Genomic DNA, 12,736 nt, shown 5'->3' on the forward strand with positions numbered 1-12,736 from the left:
AAAAGCCAAACAGGGGCGCCTGGGTGGCTCAGTCGGTTAAGCATTCGGCTTCAGCTCAGGTCATGATCTCACTGTTCGTGGGTTCGAGCCACGCATCGGGTTCTGTGCTGACAGCTCGGAGCCTGGAGCCTACTTGAGATGATGTGTCTCTTTCCCTCTCTGCCCCTCTCCCCCTTGTGCTCTGTCTCTCTCTCTCAAAAATAAAATAAACATTAAAAAATTAAAAAAAAATTAAAAAAGCCAAGCAAGCCAATTAAAAAATAGACAAAGGACTTGAATAGACATTTCTGTAGAGGAGATGGACAAATGATCAATAAGCACATGGAAAGATGTTCAACATCGCTCATCATTAGGGAAATGCAAATCAAAGGCACAACAAGATACCAGTTCACACCCATTAGAGTAGCTATCATAAAAAACAAAATGGAAAAATAACAGGTGTTGGTGAGGATGTAGAGAAATTGAAACCTTTGTGCAATGTTGGTGGGAATGTAAAATGGTGCGCTCAGCAAAAGCAGGATGGTGATTCCTCAAAAAATGAAACATAAGTTACCATATAATCTCACAATTTCATTTCCAGGTATATAACCAGAATAATTAAAAGCTCAAAGAGAAACATGTACCGCTCCATTCATGGCAGCATTATTCACAATAGCCAAAAGGTAAAAGCAACCCAAGTGTCCATTGATAGATGAATGGATAAACAAAATGTGGTGTTATATCCATACAGTGGAATCTGTCACAACATGGATGAACCTTCAGAACATTCAGAACATAAATGAAATAAGCTGGTTGCAAAAGGACAAATCTTGTCTGATTGCACTTACATAAGGTACCTAGGGTAGTCAAAATCATAAAGTAGAAATCAGAAATCAGGAAGTAGAATAATGGTTGCTGGGGGGTTGGGGAGGTGGGTAGTAAGAGGGAATGGGGAGTTAGTGATTGATGGGTACAGAGTTTCAGTATGTGACGATGAAAAAGTTCTAGAGATGGACGGTGATGATTGTTGCACAATAATGTGAATGTACGTAATGCCATTGAAATGTACACTTAAAAAGACTTAAAATGAGGGGCGCCTGGGTGGCTCAGTCGGTTAAGCGTCCAACTTTGGCTGAGGTCATGATCGTGCAATTTGTGGGTTCGAGCTCCGTGTTGGTCTCTGTGCTGACAGCTCAGAGCCTAGAATCTGCTTTGGATTCTATGTCTCCCTCTCTCTTCCCTCCCCATTCACACTCTGTCTCTCTCTCTCAAAAAAAAAATCTTTTTAAGCGGTTAAAATTACAAATGTTATATTACATATATTTCACAATAAAAAAAATCTTTACAACCCTGCTTGGAATAGGTATATTATTCTGTTACTGTCCCCATTTGACAGGTGAGGAACTTGAGGTTCAGAGTAGTTGATTTGCCCAAGGTTGCCTAGCTAGTGAGTAGCCAAAAAAAAAAACCGAACTAAACCCTCTACTGACCCCCCCACTTCAGAATAAAGGCCAGAAGTCCTTAGCATCTCTTTAAAAAATTTTTTTACTGTTTATTTATTTTTGAGACAGAGAGAGACAGAGCATGAATGGGGGAAGGTAAGAGAGAGAGGGAGACACAGAATCTGAAACAGGCTCCAGGCTCTGAGCAGTCAGCACAGAGCCCGACGCGGGGCTCGAACTCACGGACCGCGAGATCACGACCTGAGCCGAAGTCGGATGCTTAACCGACTGAGCCACCCAGGTGCCCCCTTAGCATCTCTTTTAAATGACCCTCTGTAATCTGGCCCATGTCCGGCCACTTCATACCTCTCTGATGCCTTCTCTTATCCTTTCCCTGTGGTTTACTTTGCTCCAGCCACACATGTCAGGGACACCCCCGTCGTAGGACATTTGCATTTGCTGTTATTTCTGCCCATGGTGCTCTTCTTCTCTCCTTTACCACTTTCAGGTTTTTGCTTCACTGTCACTTTCTCAGTGAGGCTTCTCCAACCACCCTATTTCAATTTCAAACCCCTCCTCCACCACATATATACCTGTGTTCTTTCTTCTTCATTTTGCTGATTATCATTTATCTCCATCTGACACAATTTCTCTCTCTATATTTTACTTACATTTTCCTATCTGACTTGCTCCATAAAGACTAGAATTTTTGTAAGATTAAAAAAATGTTTATTTTATTTATTTTGAGAGAGAGAGAGCGCGCGCGCACACAAGCAGGGGAGGGGCAGACAGAGAGGGAGAGAAAGAATCTCAAGCAGGCTCTGTACTTTCAGCGCAGAGTCCAAAATGGGGCTTGATCTCATGAACAGCGAGATCATGACCTGAGTTGAAATCAAGAGTCAGATGTTAACTGATTGAGCCACTCAGGTACCCCAAGACTAGAATTTTTGTCTCATACATTATCTGCTTTATTCCCAACATCTTGAGCAATGCCTGTCACATAATAGGTGCCAAGTTAATATATGCTGAATGAATGAATAGTGAAAATATTTGATGCTTACACTCTGATGAGTATGACATGTCACTCTGTTTACCTCTATGCTTTTGATTATCCATTCACCTGTGTATCAACTCTAATCTCTGTTAGCTTATCCGTATCAGCTTCTGTCTCTGCAAAGTGTCTACATGATTCAAAACACACAACAGAAGTTGCATATATGTGTATGTTAACTGAGCATTTGTGGAAATGAAGACTCGAATGTTAAAGAGAACCAGTAGGTTATGTCACTGTGTCACCCTCAGAATACCTCATCACAAAATTTCCCAAATAAACTCATGGTCTGGTCTTGGGACAAAACGAAACTGTTCATTATCCGTAAGTGCAGTCCTACTCTTGTGGTCTGTCTTCAGATTGAGAAAGTGAAGCTAATCAGATGAGAAGTTTAACTACAAACAACGTCTCTGAATTCCTGCCTCTCAGAGGCTCAGAGCAAGCACAGGTTAAGGGAGACACATAGGCATTTTGTAGAGGGCATGGCTTTAGTTACTACTTAAGTAAAGAACCCTCCCTTAACCTTTAGGCAACACAGCCTACATGTCTTGTTTTAAGAGTTGACTGCAATTGAGGTGCCTGGGTGGCTCAGTCGGTTAAGCATTTGACTTTGGCTCAGGTCATGATCTCATAGTTTGTGAGTTCGAGCCCTGCGTCGGGCTCCGTGCTGTCGGTTCAGAGCCTGGAGCCTGCTTCAGATTCGGTGTCTCCCTCTCTCTCCACCCCTCCCCTGCTCACGCTCTGTCTCTGTCTGTCAAAAAAAAATGAACAAACATTAAAAAGAAATTTAAGAGTTTCCTGCAACAGTCCAGATATCTCTTCATTTCAGAAATCCTCAGTGGTGCTATTGGGAGATTCTTGGCCTTTGTTTCCCTACCAGTGAATGGGTCCAGCCCCAAGAAAAGGAAAATACTCAGTAGTAAAGGACCTGGGGTCTGGAAGAGATGTGCTCCATCTGCCAAGGCATTTTCTGCAAATGGCTGGGTTTTTTTTCTCCCTACTTTATTTTTTTTTTTTTAAACACTTGCCCAGCAAACTGCACAGTAAGTCATTTGTGCCAATAAAATGACACTCTTCTTCTAGGCCGCAGATTAAGAATATAAATTATCTGCTAGAAATTGGCTCAGGCGAAATATATATTTTTTATTCCCCTACTCCTTCCCAAAGCCTCTCTCTCCCCCTCTCTGTGTCACACACATGTACACAATTGCACACTCATAAAACTTGGATTTCCCAACGTCTCCCACTTGCCTAGGAAGCAAAACACAAAGTTGGATGAGGAAACGTGACTCAGCCCCCTATGTTTGGTATTTACTGCCAAATAACAGATTTTCAGGAAGAAAAGTCCTATTTCCCAAACCACCACCAAAGTGAAAGGAATCGGATCCCCAGCGTTTGCCTTGGAATCTCCACGAGGCCGTGGTCGAGTGAGGGGCAGCGGCTAGTGGTAGCTGGAGCCCCAGAATGCTTTGCGGCCTCTGGTGGGACATTTTCGGACAGCTATTGACAATTCTCATATCCACGTGACAGAGTCCATATGGTCAAAAGAATGTGACCCAAGCCTTCTAAAAGCAGCAGCATGATGTTTGTACTTGGAAGCGTGTTCTGTTCAGGGCAATTTTAATGGAACTGAGAGTTTAGTGGGCAGTGGTACAAATAACCACAATCGCATGATATTTTAGAAGCAACCCAGGCTTCTCCGAGTGACAGCCTGATTTTGTGGTAACAGAATAGTCTGGGCTCTGGGAAGTCCAGTCTGAACAAAGACTCTGAGATATGCACTTCCAGGACTCTCTCTGGGTGTCGTTTTTTCTTACCTGTGGAATCAGATGCCACTACTTAGCGAACAGAAGTGTTGAAAGGACTGGTGTTTTATGATGCTCGTGCTGGTTTCCTTAGCCTCAGCCACAGCTATTCTCCATGACTTTCTGCTGGACTTTGAAGAATGTTGGTATGATAATCGCAGGAAAGACCCTTTGCCTCTGGAAACCATGTGTTAGTGCACATTCATGGAGCCTCAACTCCGATTCCAAGTCCAGGAGGGACTATGTAACTCAAGGGGACAGTCCCCGCCTCTTCACCGATCACGTTTGAGGTGAGAAATATGGATCTCTGAATGACTAAATGTAATGGTTTGGGGAAGTCAGGCTTGAGTTTTGTATGGTGTGGACTTAAATTCCATTTCTCTCAGCACTGGGACAGCCCATGGCTATAAGGGAAGAGTGAGCAAAACAGAACATGTCATTTCAGTTTTGAAGATGTTGCACTTTTAATAATGTTTACAGAGAGGTTTGTTCCCGGGAGCCCCACAGAACAGTGTGGTTAGGTTGTCCAAGGAATAAAGACATTAGTAGAGCTGTCCTCTGGTCTCTCCTCCAAACCACTGTCTGTGTGTTCAGGGGAAGGAATCTCAGCTTATTCATGTGCAGCGCTGTCTTTCCACAGGATATGCATTGTTTTGAAAATAGGAGAAAACCTCAACAGCTCTGGAGCATATAATTATGCTTTCTTATTACCCAACAAGAATGTTCTCCAGAGTGTTGTTGTGATGATAATAGTTGCAAGTACTTGGCAGAGGGAAGGGGAGCCGAGGAGGAGGGTGGGAGGCCGGGGAGCAGAGTGGCTTGACTTCCATTCTGCCGATTCTGTCTTTCCTGTCTAACAGCTCTCGCGGCTCTGTGGCTTTTCTTCAAGTCAACTAGGTAGATTTTTGGTGTGGGTTCCCAGGCTCCGTGTGGTTATCAGTGTAATAAGTGATTTCAGAGTATTAGGGCAGATTCCACTACCACTGAATCATATACAGATTCAAGGCCAGATGATGACATCAGAAACATATGTGTTCGTCTGGAAGCAACACTTGGCCTAGGAAACAGAGCAAGATCTCCAGTGGGAGAATTAGGCTTTCGTTGGCCTAAAAAGAACCCCAAGAGGTGAGTTTCTTTATCTCTCGCCTCCAGGCGAGAAGTCACTTAAAAACATCCCCCTTACGTGGTTGATACGCTGTTCTCGAATATTTCTAGTAAAGCTTTTTCAGAAAGCCAGCTTACGTGCTTCACAAACAAGGCAGAGCTTTGCGTGTGAGGAATAAACTCCGTATGCTATAACTCATAATTACTATGATTTTATAAACCTGGAATTTCCTAACCAAGCTTTATTTTCATTCAGAGCGGCATCTGTGAGATATTTCTTCACCAATCACATCTGCCCACCCAGATTCCCATCCAAATTAAAAAAAAAAAAAGGTATATTCCCAGATACGTGTTTTATATAGGCACATCACTATATTGGGTGTGGTAATTCCTCTAAATGCTTTTTATCAAGCCATGGGGCAAATTTCAAATCATTTTATAACTTGACATCACATTTGAGCTTTATGCAGGCCCTGTGGTTTCCATAGTAACAAAATCACTTCATAGTATAAGAAATATCTGGAAGATTATAGGAAAAAAAAGAGGGAATCCAAATTGAACAAAAGGCAGGAGCTAAATTCAGAATTTCTTGGGCTGCTGGTTTCATTACTGTTTTATTTATCTCAAAAGATGAGTACAAATCCTCTTGAGGCTACCAGGTGCATATTGCATCAGTGTTCTTGCAATCTTTCAGGATCCAAGATCATCTTACTCCAAGCTATGATCTTATAGATGTCTACATTCCCCATTGTGTGTGTATATCGATGTATTATCTATGTACACGCACACACATACACACACACATACGGACACACATTGAAGATCTGTGGTCTTTTATTAAAACATTGGTTTCACCATTTTAAATTAGGAACTGGTAGTAAGATAACTTTCCAAAGGACCTGCCTCATTTTCTCTTTTATGCACACACAAGCACCAAGACACTCTGACATCTCCAAATAGATAGACATGCTATTTATTTGGATAAATGGTGTGTTTATTTGGCAACGCCATTCATTCACTCACTTGCTCATTTGTTAGAACCGTATTTATTGAGCATCTCTTATGACAGATAGAACCCTTGTACCAGACACAGAGCTCTAAATTGACAAGTTGGATACCTATAGGTACAATGTGGGTAATATATGAGAGGTTTAGTAGGAAACTTCCTGGTCTCTCAGCTGGTCTCTGTGACCAATAGTTCACATTCCCCAAGCTTCCAGGTTTCTGGGCAGCTCAGGTGGCAACATGGGTCCCTCACCTAATGGACTCTTTTATTACAGGATCGGGTTGTTGGATCTTTCACTTATTAACTTCTCTAGATGAGGAGGCTCATGTTATTAATCCTGCTTTTCCTACTATTCTGATTAGATGAACCCAACATAATACTAGCACTTTGACCTCAAAGTGATGAGAACTAGGACAGGAGTAGCTGGGAATTTTAAGACAGCATCTATGTTTGTGACGCATCATTAAGCGAGTACTAGTTGTCCTGGGTGATGAATTTCTCCTTTGGGTAATGCTAGAAACTGGAAGCAAAGGGAAGCCCTTTGCCCCAACTCTACTCGGTGATAGGGCATTGGGACCATTAACTGCAGGGCCCGAAGAAATGTCCTCCTTGGAGAAACATCTCCTTAGAGGCTGACAGAGTGAATTCTGACACCCTCCTTCTGTGCTCACCAAACAGCTGTTTGGACTGTTTTGGAGGTCTTTCTAGGGGATGGGCAGGCTCACGGTGAACAGTGGAGAGGGCTTAGCTGTGATTGCTGCAGGCTGCAAGGTAGGCGTGCCCAAGAATACATCAAAGGCATTACTGCCGATCTCTGGAAAGAAGCACTGGTAATTAAAATATTTGCCATCTTTCTCTTTGAGGAGGACTTCTGTCCCATGACAACATAATGGCACTAATAAATGTGATCTGTCAGAGTGCGTGACTGGAAATGCATACGTTGGGTAGGGACTTAACACTGCTTTTAGTGAGCCTCTGTCCCTTCCATCTGGGGCAAACCTCTCCTCTTAGGCATTCAAGGCTACCCTTCTGCCTCCTTCAAGACTTGGTTCTCTCCATTATTCATTCCTTCTGTCTTGTATCTTCAACTATTTTCCTTACTTTGGCTTCTCCCTCATATACATAAATAGGTGCAAACCTCCTCAAACCTTAAAAAACAAAACACACAAGGAAATGAAACCTTGAGGTCAGCCCCCTTTTTTTGACCTCTTACAGTCCAGCTCTTGTCTCCACTCTGCCAAAATTCTTGCTGGGGTTACAGCCACCTCCCAACTGCCAAGTTCAGAGTCCTGTTTCTGCCTTCAGACTTGCATCCTCTGTAGCAGTTGAGGCTCAAGAACACCCTTTCCTTTTTGAGAAGCACTCATCTGGCTTCTATACCATTACTCCCTCTTGAATTTCCCCTATATCTCTATCTTCTACCAATTCTGTGCAATATCCTTCACCACTTCTCCGTCTCTGTCCATGGCCAGAAATCAACGTTTCCCAGGTAATATCCTACCCTTGGTACTCACCTCTTTTCTCTTACTCTGTCTATTTTCCCATATGAAATACTCGCCCACATGCCAATTGCCATTTTTGTAGATAAAATGTGACCAAATGTTAGCAATTTCATACGGTTCAACCCAAAGTAATTTCCCCATCCCCATTTCCAGCCCCGATCTTTCTCCTAAATTTAGACAAATATTTCCGATGATCAACTGGACATTTCCAGTTGGATTGTCCTCAGTCACCTCAAAATTAATGCATCTTAAATGGAAGCCTTATGGAAAGCATAAACTCCTTTACCTCGAGTATTCTTGATCTTGACTCATGGTGTTACTACCTCCTCTCTTTCCCAGGTTAGAAATTTCAGTCATTCTTGACCTGACTTGAAAAAATGAACTTTTTCCACTTCCATAGCCAATCAGTCACAAAGCCAGAGAGTCCCACCTCATAAAGATCCCCACTGCATTATCTTAGATTAGACCACCGCCCTTTTTCACCTGGGGGATTGCATTGGCTTCATCTATAGCATTCCTGCTTCTATTTGCACTGCATTCCACTTCATCCTTTTTTTTTTTTTTTCCAGTCAAAAGACCTCACGTGTTTATTACTGAACCAACCCACTGGTGCAGAAGCATAATAACAGAAACGTCATTTCCTTGATGAAAACACATCTACCTTTCAGGTAGTAGGGAGGTTTACAGAGTGATGGGATAGGAACACATGACCTTCAGGCAGCATAAATGTGTGTCATCTCATGTATGATCCCTTATAGAGCCAGCTTGGTTCTTCTCCAATGCCGCCTCTTGGAAGTTGTATCGGATTTTATTACCAGTTTTCATCTGAATCCACCGGGTAATGGGACGATTCTGCTTTTGTTTCTTGTCCAGGAATCGCATGATCCTGAAAGTCTTGTGAGAAGACATGGCGAGACACAGTCAGCAGCACACAGCATGATGGTGGAGAAAGGAGAGAACCCCACTTCATCCTTTATCCTGCCCAAAAATATCTTTCTAAAAGGCAAACCTGGCCATGTGACTCCAAGATGCCTCATAATCCACTTCTTACAGCTCAGCTTCTGTGACTCTGACCCTCAAACCCTTCACCAGAGTCATTCTGATGGAATAGCTCATTGTTTCCTGAAATGCCAGACTCTTTCACAACTCTGTGCTTTCTTCAGTCTGAATTGTTCTTCGCATTCTCTTAGAAACTCCAGCTGAGCCTCTGAGAGCCAGTTTAAAAACCTTCTCTTATATCAAGCCTCCCCCAACTCTTCTAGCCAAGTTGGTCCTGTGATTTCCATATGCTTTGCCCCATATTTCTATTTTAGCACTTTCCAGGTCATCTGGTAGTTTAATTTCTCCATTTACACATCGGTTGTCTCCCATAGATTAAAAACTCAGATCATGTCTCTCTTCCTTCTATATTCAGAGTATGTCCATTTCTTCTTTTGTTGAAGTGATTTGAGTGAGGCTCCCGTGGGATTCCAGAGGAAGTTGTATTCAACCTTTCCTTTAATATTCCTTGACAAATTAGAAAGACTCCCTTTTGACATAAGGTCCCTGTCTAATCTTGATGATCAGAAGGGAGGGGAGCCCAAAGTTGTTAGATCACGGATCTTCAGGATGCCAGCTGTTAGCAACACCCACTGAAACCCCAGACTAGAGCAGAGAAGGAAAGAGGAAACCACATCCAAGTCAATAACTCAGAGTTAATATAAAGAATTGAATCTCTGGCCATCTTCTCTCAGATATGGTGGGCTGCTCTTAATATGGCGGACCTGCCCCTACATTGCTTGGCCCCTGCCTAGCACACTGACTGCCATTCCATGCCTCCTGCTTGAGGCAGTACCAAGTTATTTGTATTTCTCTACATACAATGTACTCTGAACTGCCTCTTTGCTTTTGCTTATGCTGCTCTCTCTGCTTAGAATTATACTTCAGTTTCCCCTGTCCAGTTTTTTAAAAGTAGGCTTCATGCCTGGCACAGAGCATGTGGGGTCTGAACTCATGACCCTGAGATTGATACCTGAGCTGAAATCAAGAGTTTGATGCCTGGGGCACCTGGGTGGCTCAGTAGGGTAAGCATCCAACTTCGGCTCAAGTCATGATCTCACAGTTCATGAGTTCGAGCCCCACATCGGGCTCTGTACTGACAGTGTGGAGCCTGGAGGCCACATTGAGGTCTGTATCTCCCCCTCTCTCTGCCCCTCCCAAGCCCCTGCTCACATTCTCTCTCTCTGTCTCAAAAATAAATAAACTTTTAAAAAATTAAAAAAGAGTTGGATGTTTAACCTACTGAGCCACCCAGGCACCCCTCCCCTAATCAGGATAAATTCAGCCATCACTTCTTCAAACCCATTTCTGACCCATTCCTTTTCCTTCCCAGGGTGGGTTAGATGCTCTTCTTAAGTGCCATCATGTGCACTGGCACAGGTTTTTTATGGCATAATGTTGGCCAGCTGAGGAAATAAGTTCCTGAAATCTAGCCCAAGTTCCACTGCCTAGCATGTGCCTTGAGGGCTGAAATTGTTTTCTTTTTTAGCAGGGCTCGAACTCATGAACTGCGAGATCATGACCTGAGCCGAAGTCGGGTGCTCAACTGACAGAGCCACCCAGGTGCCCCTGAGATTGTTTTCTAATTCACACAAAGGCAGACTCATAGTGCCTTGTGTATATCCCCATCACTGTCATGACCAACCTCAGTGTACTATGAAGATCTGTCTATTTCCTCCACTGGAGCCCTGGGGGTCCAGCTCCTGTACCTAGAACAGTGTTTGGCCCTGAGTAATCGTTGAAAGAAATGTTTGCTGGATCCTCACAGTTCTTAAGAATTAGACACTGTTCTAGGAATCTTAGGTGCCTTAAGTCATTGATTTCTCATGTCAATCATTGCACAAGAGTGAAAACGTTAGCACCAAGCAGTGAAGAAAGCTGCACACGTCACATGGCTGGTGAGTGTGGAGCCAGGACTTGCTGTAGCTGGGCTCCATGTAGCCCATTCTCTTAGCCACCGCACACACCACCTCTTGACTGAAAACTTGTCCGGGCTCTGCTTCCGTGTATTTCTCCTCCTTCAGGAAAAATATGTCCTCGTGTGCAACATCTGGGAACCATACTCCCCATCAGGGCACTCCCAGATATCCGTGTGTCTCCTTTACACTGTGTAATCTCCTGTGCCCTTCTGAATGCAGGTTTCTAGTGGAGGCTGTTCCTGGCCTCCTTTTCTAGAGAATTCTAGGATGATTCCACATGCAGAAGGTGAGCTGAATGGTCATGTCTTCTAGGCAAAGGTGTGTGGGTGTGGGAGTTGTTTGCAGCAGAGGCAAGGCATGTATTGTGTAAGGAAGAGAGAAAACAGAGATGATTGCTTCAAGCAGAGTGACAGGAAGACAAGGACGAAGGCTAAAACCACGGGTGTCCTCACTGAGAATAATTACGTATAAAAAGGGAGGTACAGACCTAGAGTGCTCTGAGAACGGAGAGAGGCATCTGGAAAGCTTGGTGCTTTGTGGTCTCACATTCCTGGGAGAAAACTCCCAGGTCAGGCCCAGATTCTTGACCATGTCTAAGGTCCTCAGATGCTCTCTGATATGTGCTCAACCATTCCTCCCTCCTGGCCTCCGCCCCTCTTGGGCCGCAGCATCCTTGTTAGCTGTGGAATGAGAAGGAGGCCTCAGAAGAGGCGTCTGGCTGGCTCTGGGCTGAGGCGAGCCGCTTCACAAAAGAAATGCCAGCGGTGGGTGTGAGGCCAGGCCAGTGGCGCAGGCGGTCGGGAGTCGGGAATTTGGTCTCTTGCCCTCACACTGACTCAGCCTGTGTCCTGTGGGTCACAGCCTATGGTGACTCGGTTTCTCAAACCTTGACACAGGGGTAATGACACTCGCTACTTTGTGAGGGGTATTAATTAAGGGTTGCAAACTGCGTGGCAATGCAGGGATGAAAGGGGTTAAACACAAAGTGTAATTGTGACGCATGATCCATGTCAGGGAAACATGTGGGGAAGCATATAGGGAAACATGCTACCTGTGTTGTGTATTGGAGTCACATCGGTCCCCAAACTAAAGTCAAGAGGAAAACATGGATTTGTATGTGGGATGTGTGTTCAAAGGCTGACACTTTGCCCTGTAGTTTTGTAAACAGGAAGAGGACGGAGTCTCAAATGTCACATAGTTCAGGTTTTGCTTCGGAGACCTTGCTCCTTTACCATTCAAACCCCACAGCGATCTTGCGGACAGAAAACATGTCCCAGGTGAGCGCAGCTGGGCAGTGGGTAGAAGGTAGGCACATCCTTGCTTCCAGAGTGGCCTTTCATCAGCGGCTAGAGAATGTGAACGTGCTTACTCCAGTTCTCAAAGGCCTGTGGCCCGTCCCACTTCCTCCTGGCACCTGACCCCATTCCACCACCCCGGAGCACCTTGGGACAAGAAGCCACAGATGATGTGGCTCGTGACAGAGCTGTGATTACAGAACGCTACTCTGCTCTTTTTGTTTCACCTGTGCTGCCCTGGGATCCTGGCATGGCTTCTGCTGAATTGGTCAACCTGATATCGTATGTGGGGCCAATTTTCTGGAAATGAAAATCAAGGTGTCTTGTTGGAGAAACCAGAGTGCCTTAGAGACCGCAGAGGAATGCTACAGACGTCACATCACTGTGTGTGTGGAAACTGGGCAGTGACATGCCTGGTGGATGTTTGTCTCCTCTGTGCCTTGATGTGTGAAGAGATTAAATAATGAAGAAAAAGGGTCAACCCTGTAATGTCCCGAAAAGCTTTGGATTCTCCAAGGTTCATCAGGTTAGGCGATAACTGGACCATCAGATCATCAGGGAGTTCATGTTTTTGTTCAAAAGCTGTACTGAGCTC

At 44.3% G+C, this 12,736-nt stretch overlaps 1 pseudogene; it reads right to left on the reverse strand.

Annotated features, from left to right (window-relative positions):
• Positions 1-8,641: 8,641 nt before the first annotated feature.
• Positions 8,642-8,816, reverse strand: LOC112862552 (large ribosomal subunit protein eL39-like; annotated as a pseudogene).
• Positions 8,817-12,736: the final 3,920 nt, after the last annotated feature.

The sequence above is a fragment of the Puma concolor genome, chromosome B2 (assembly GCF_028749965.1).
Source record: "Puma concolor isolate L17-30 chromosome B2, mPumCon1.1.hap2, whole genome shotgun sequence".
NCBI lineage: Eukaryota > Metazoa > Chordata > Mammalia > Carnivora > Felidae > Puma > Puma concolor.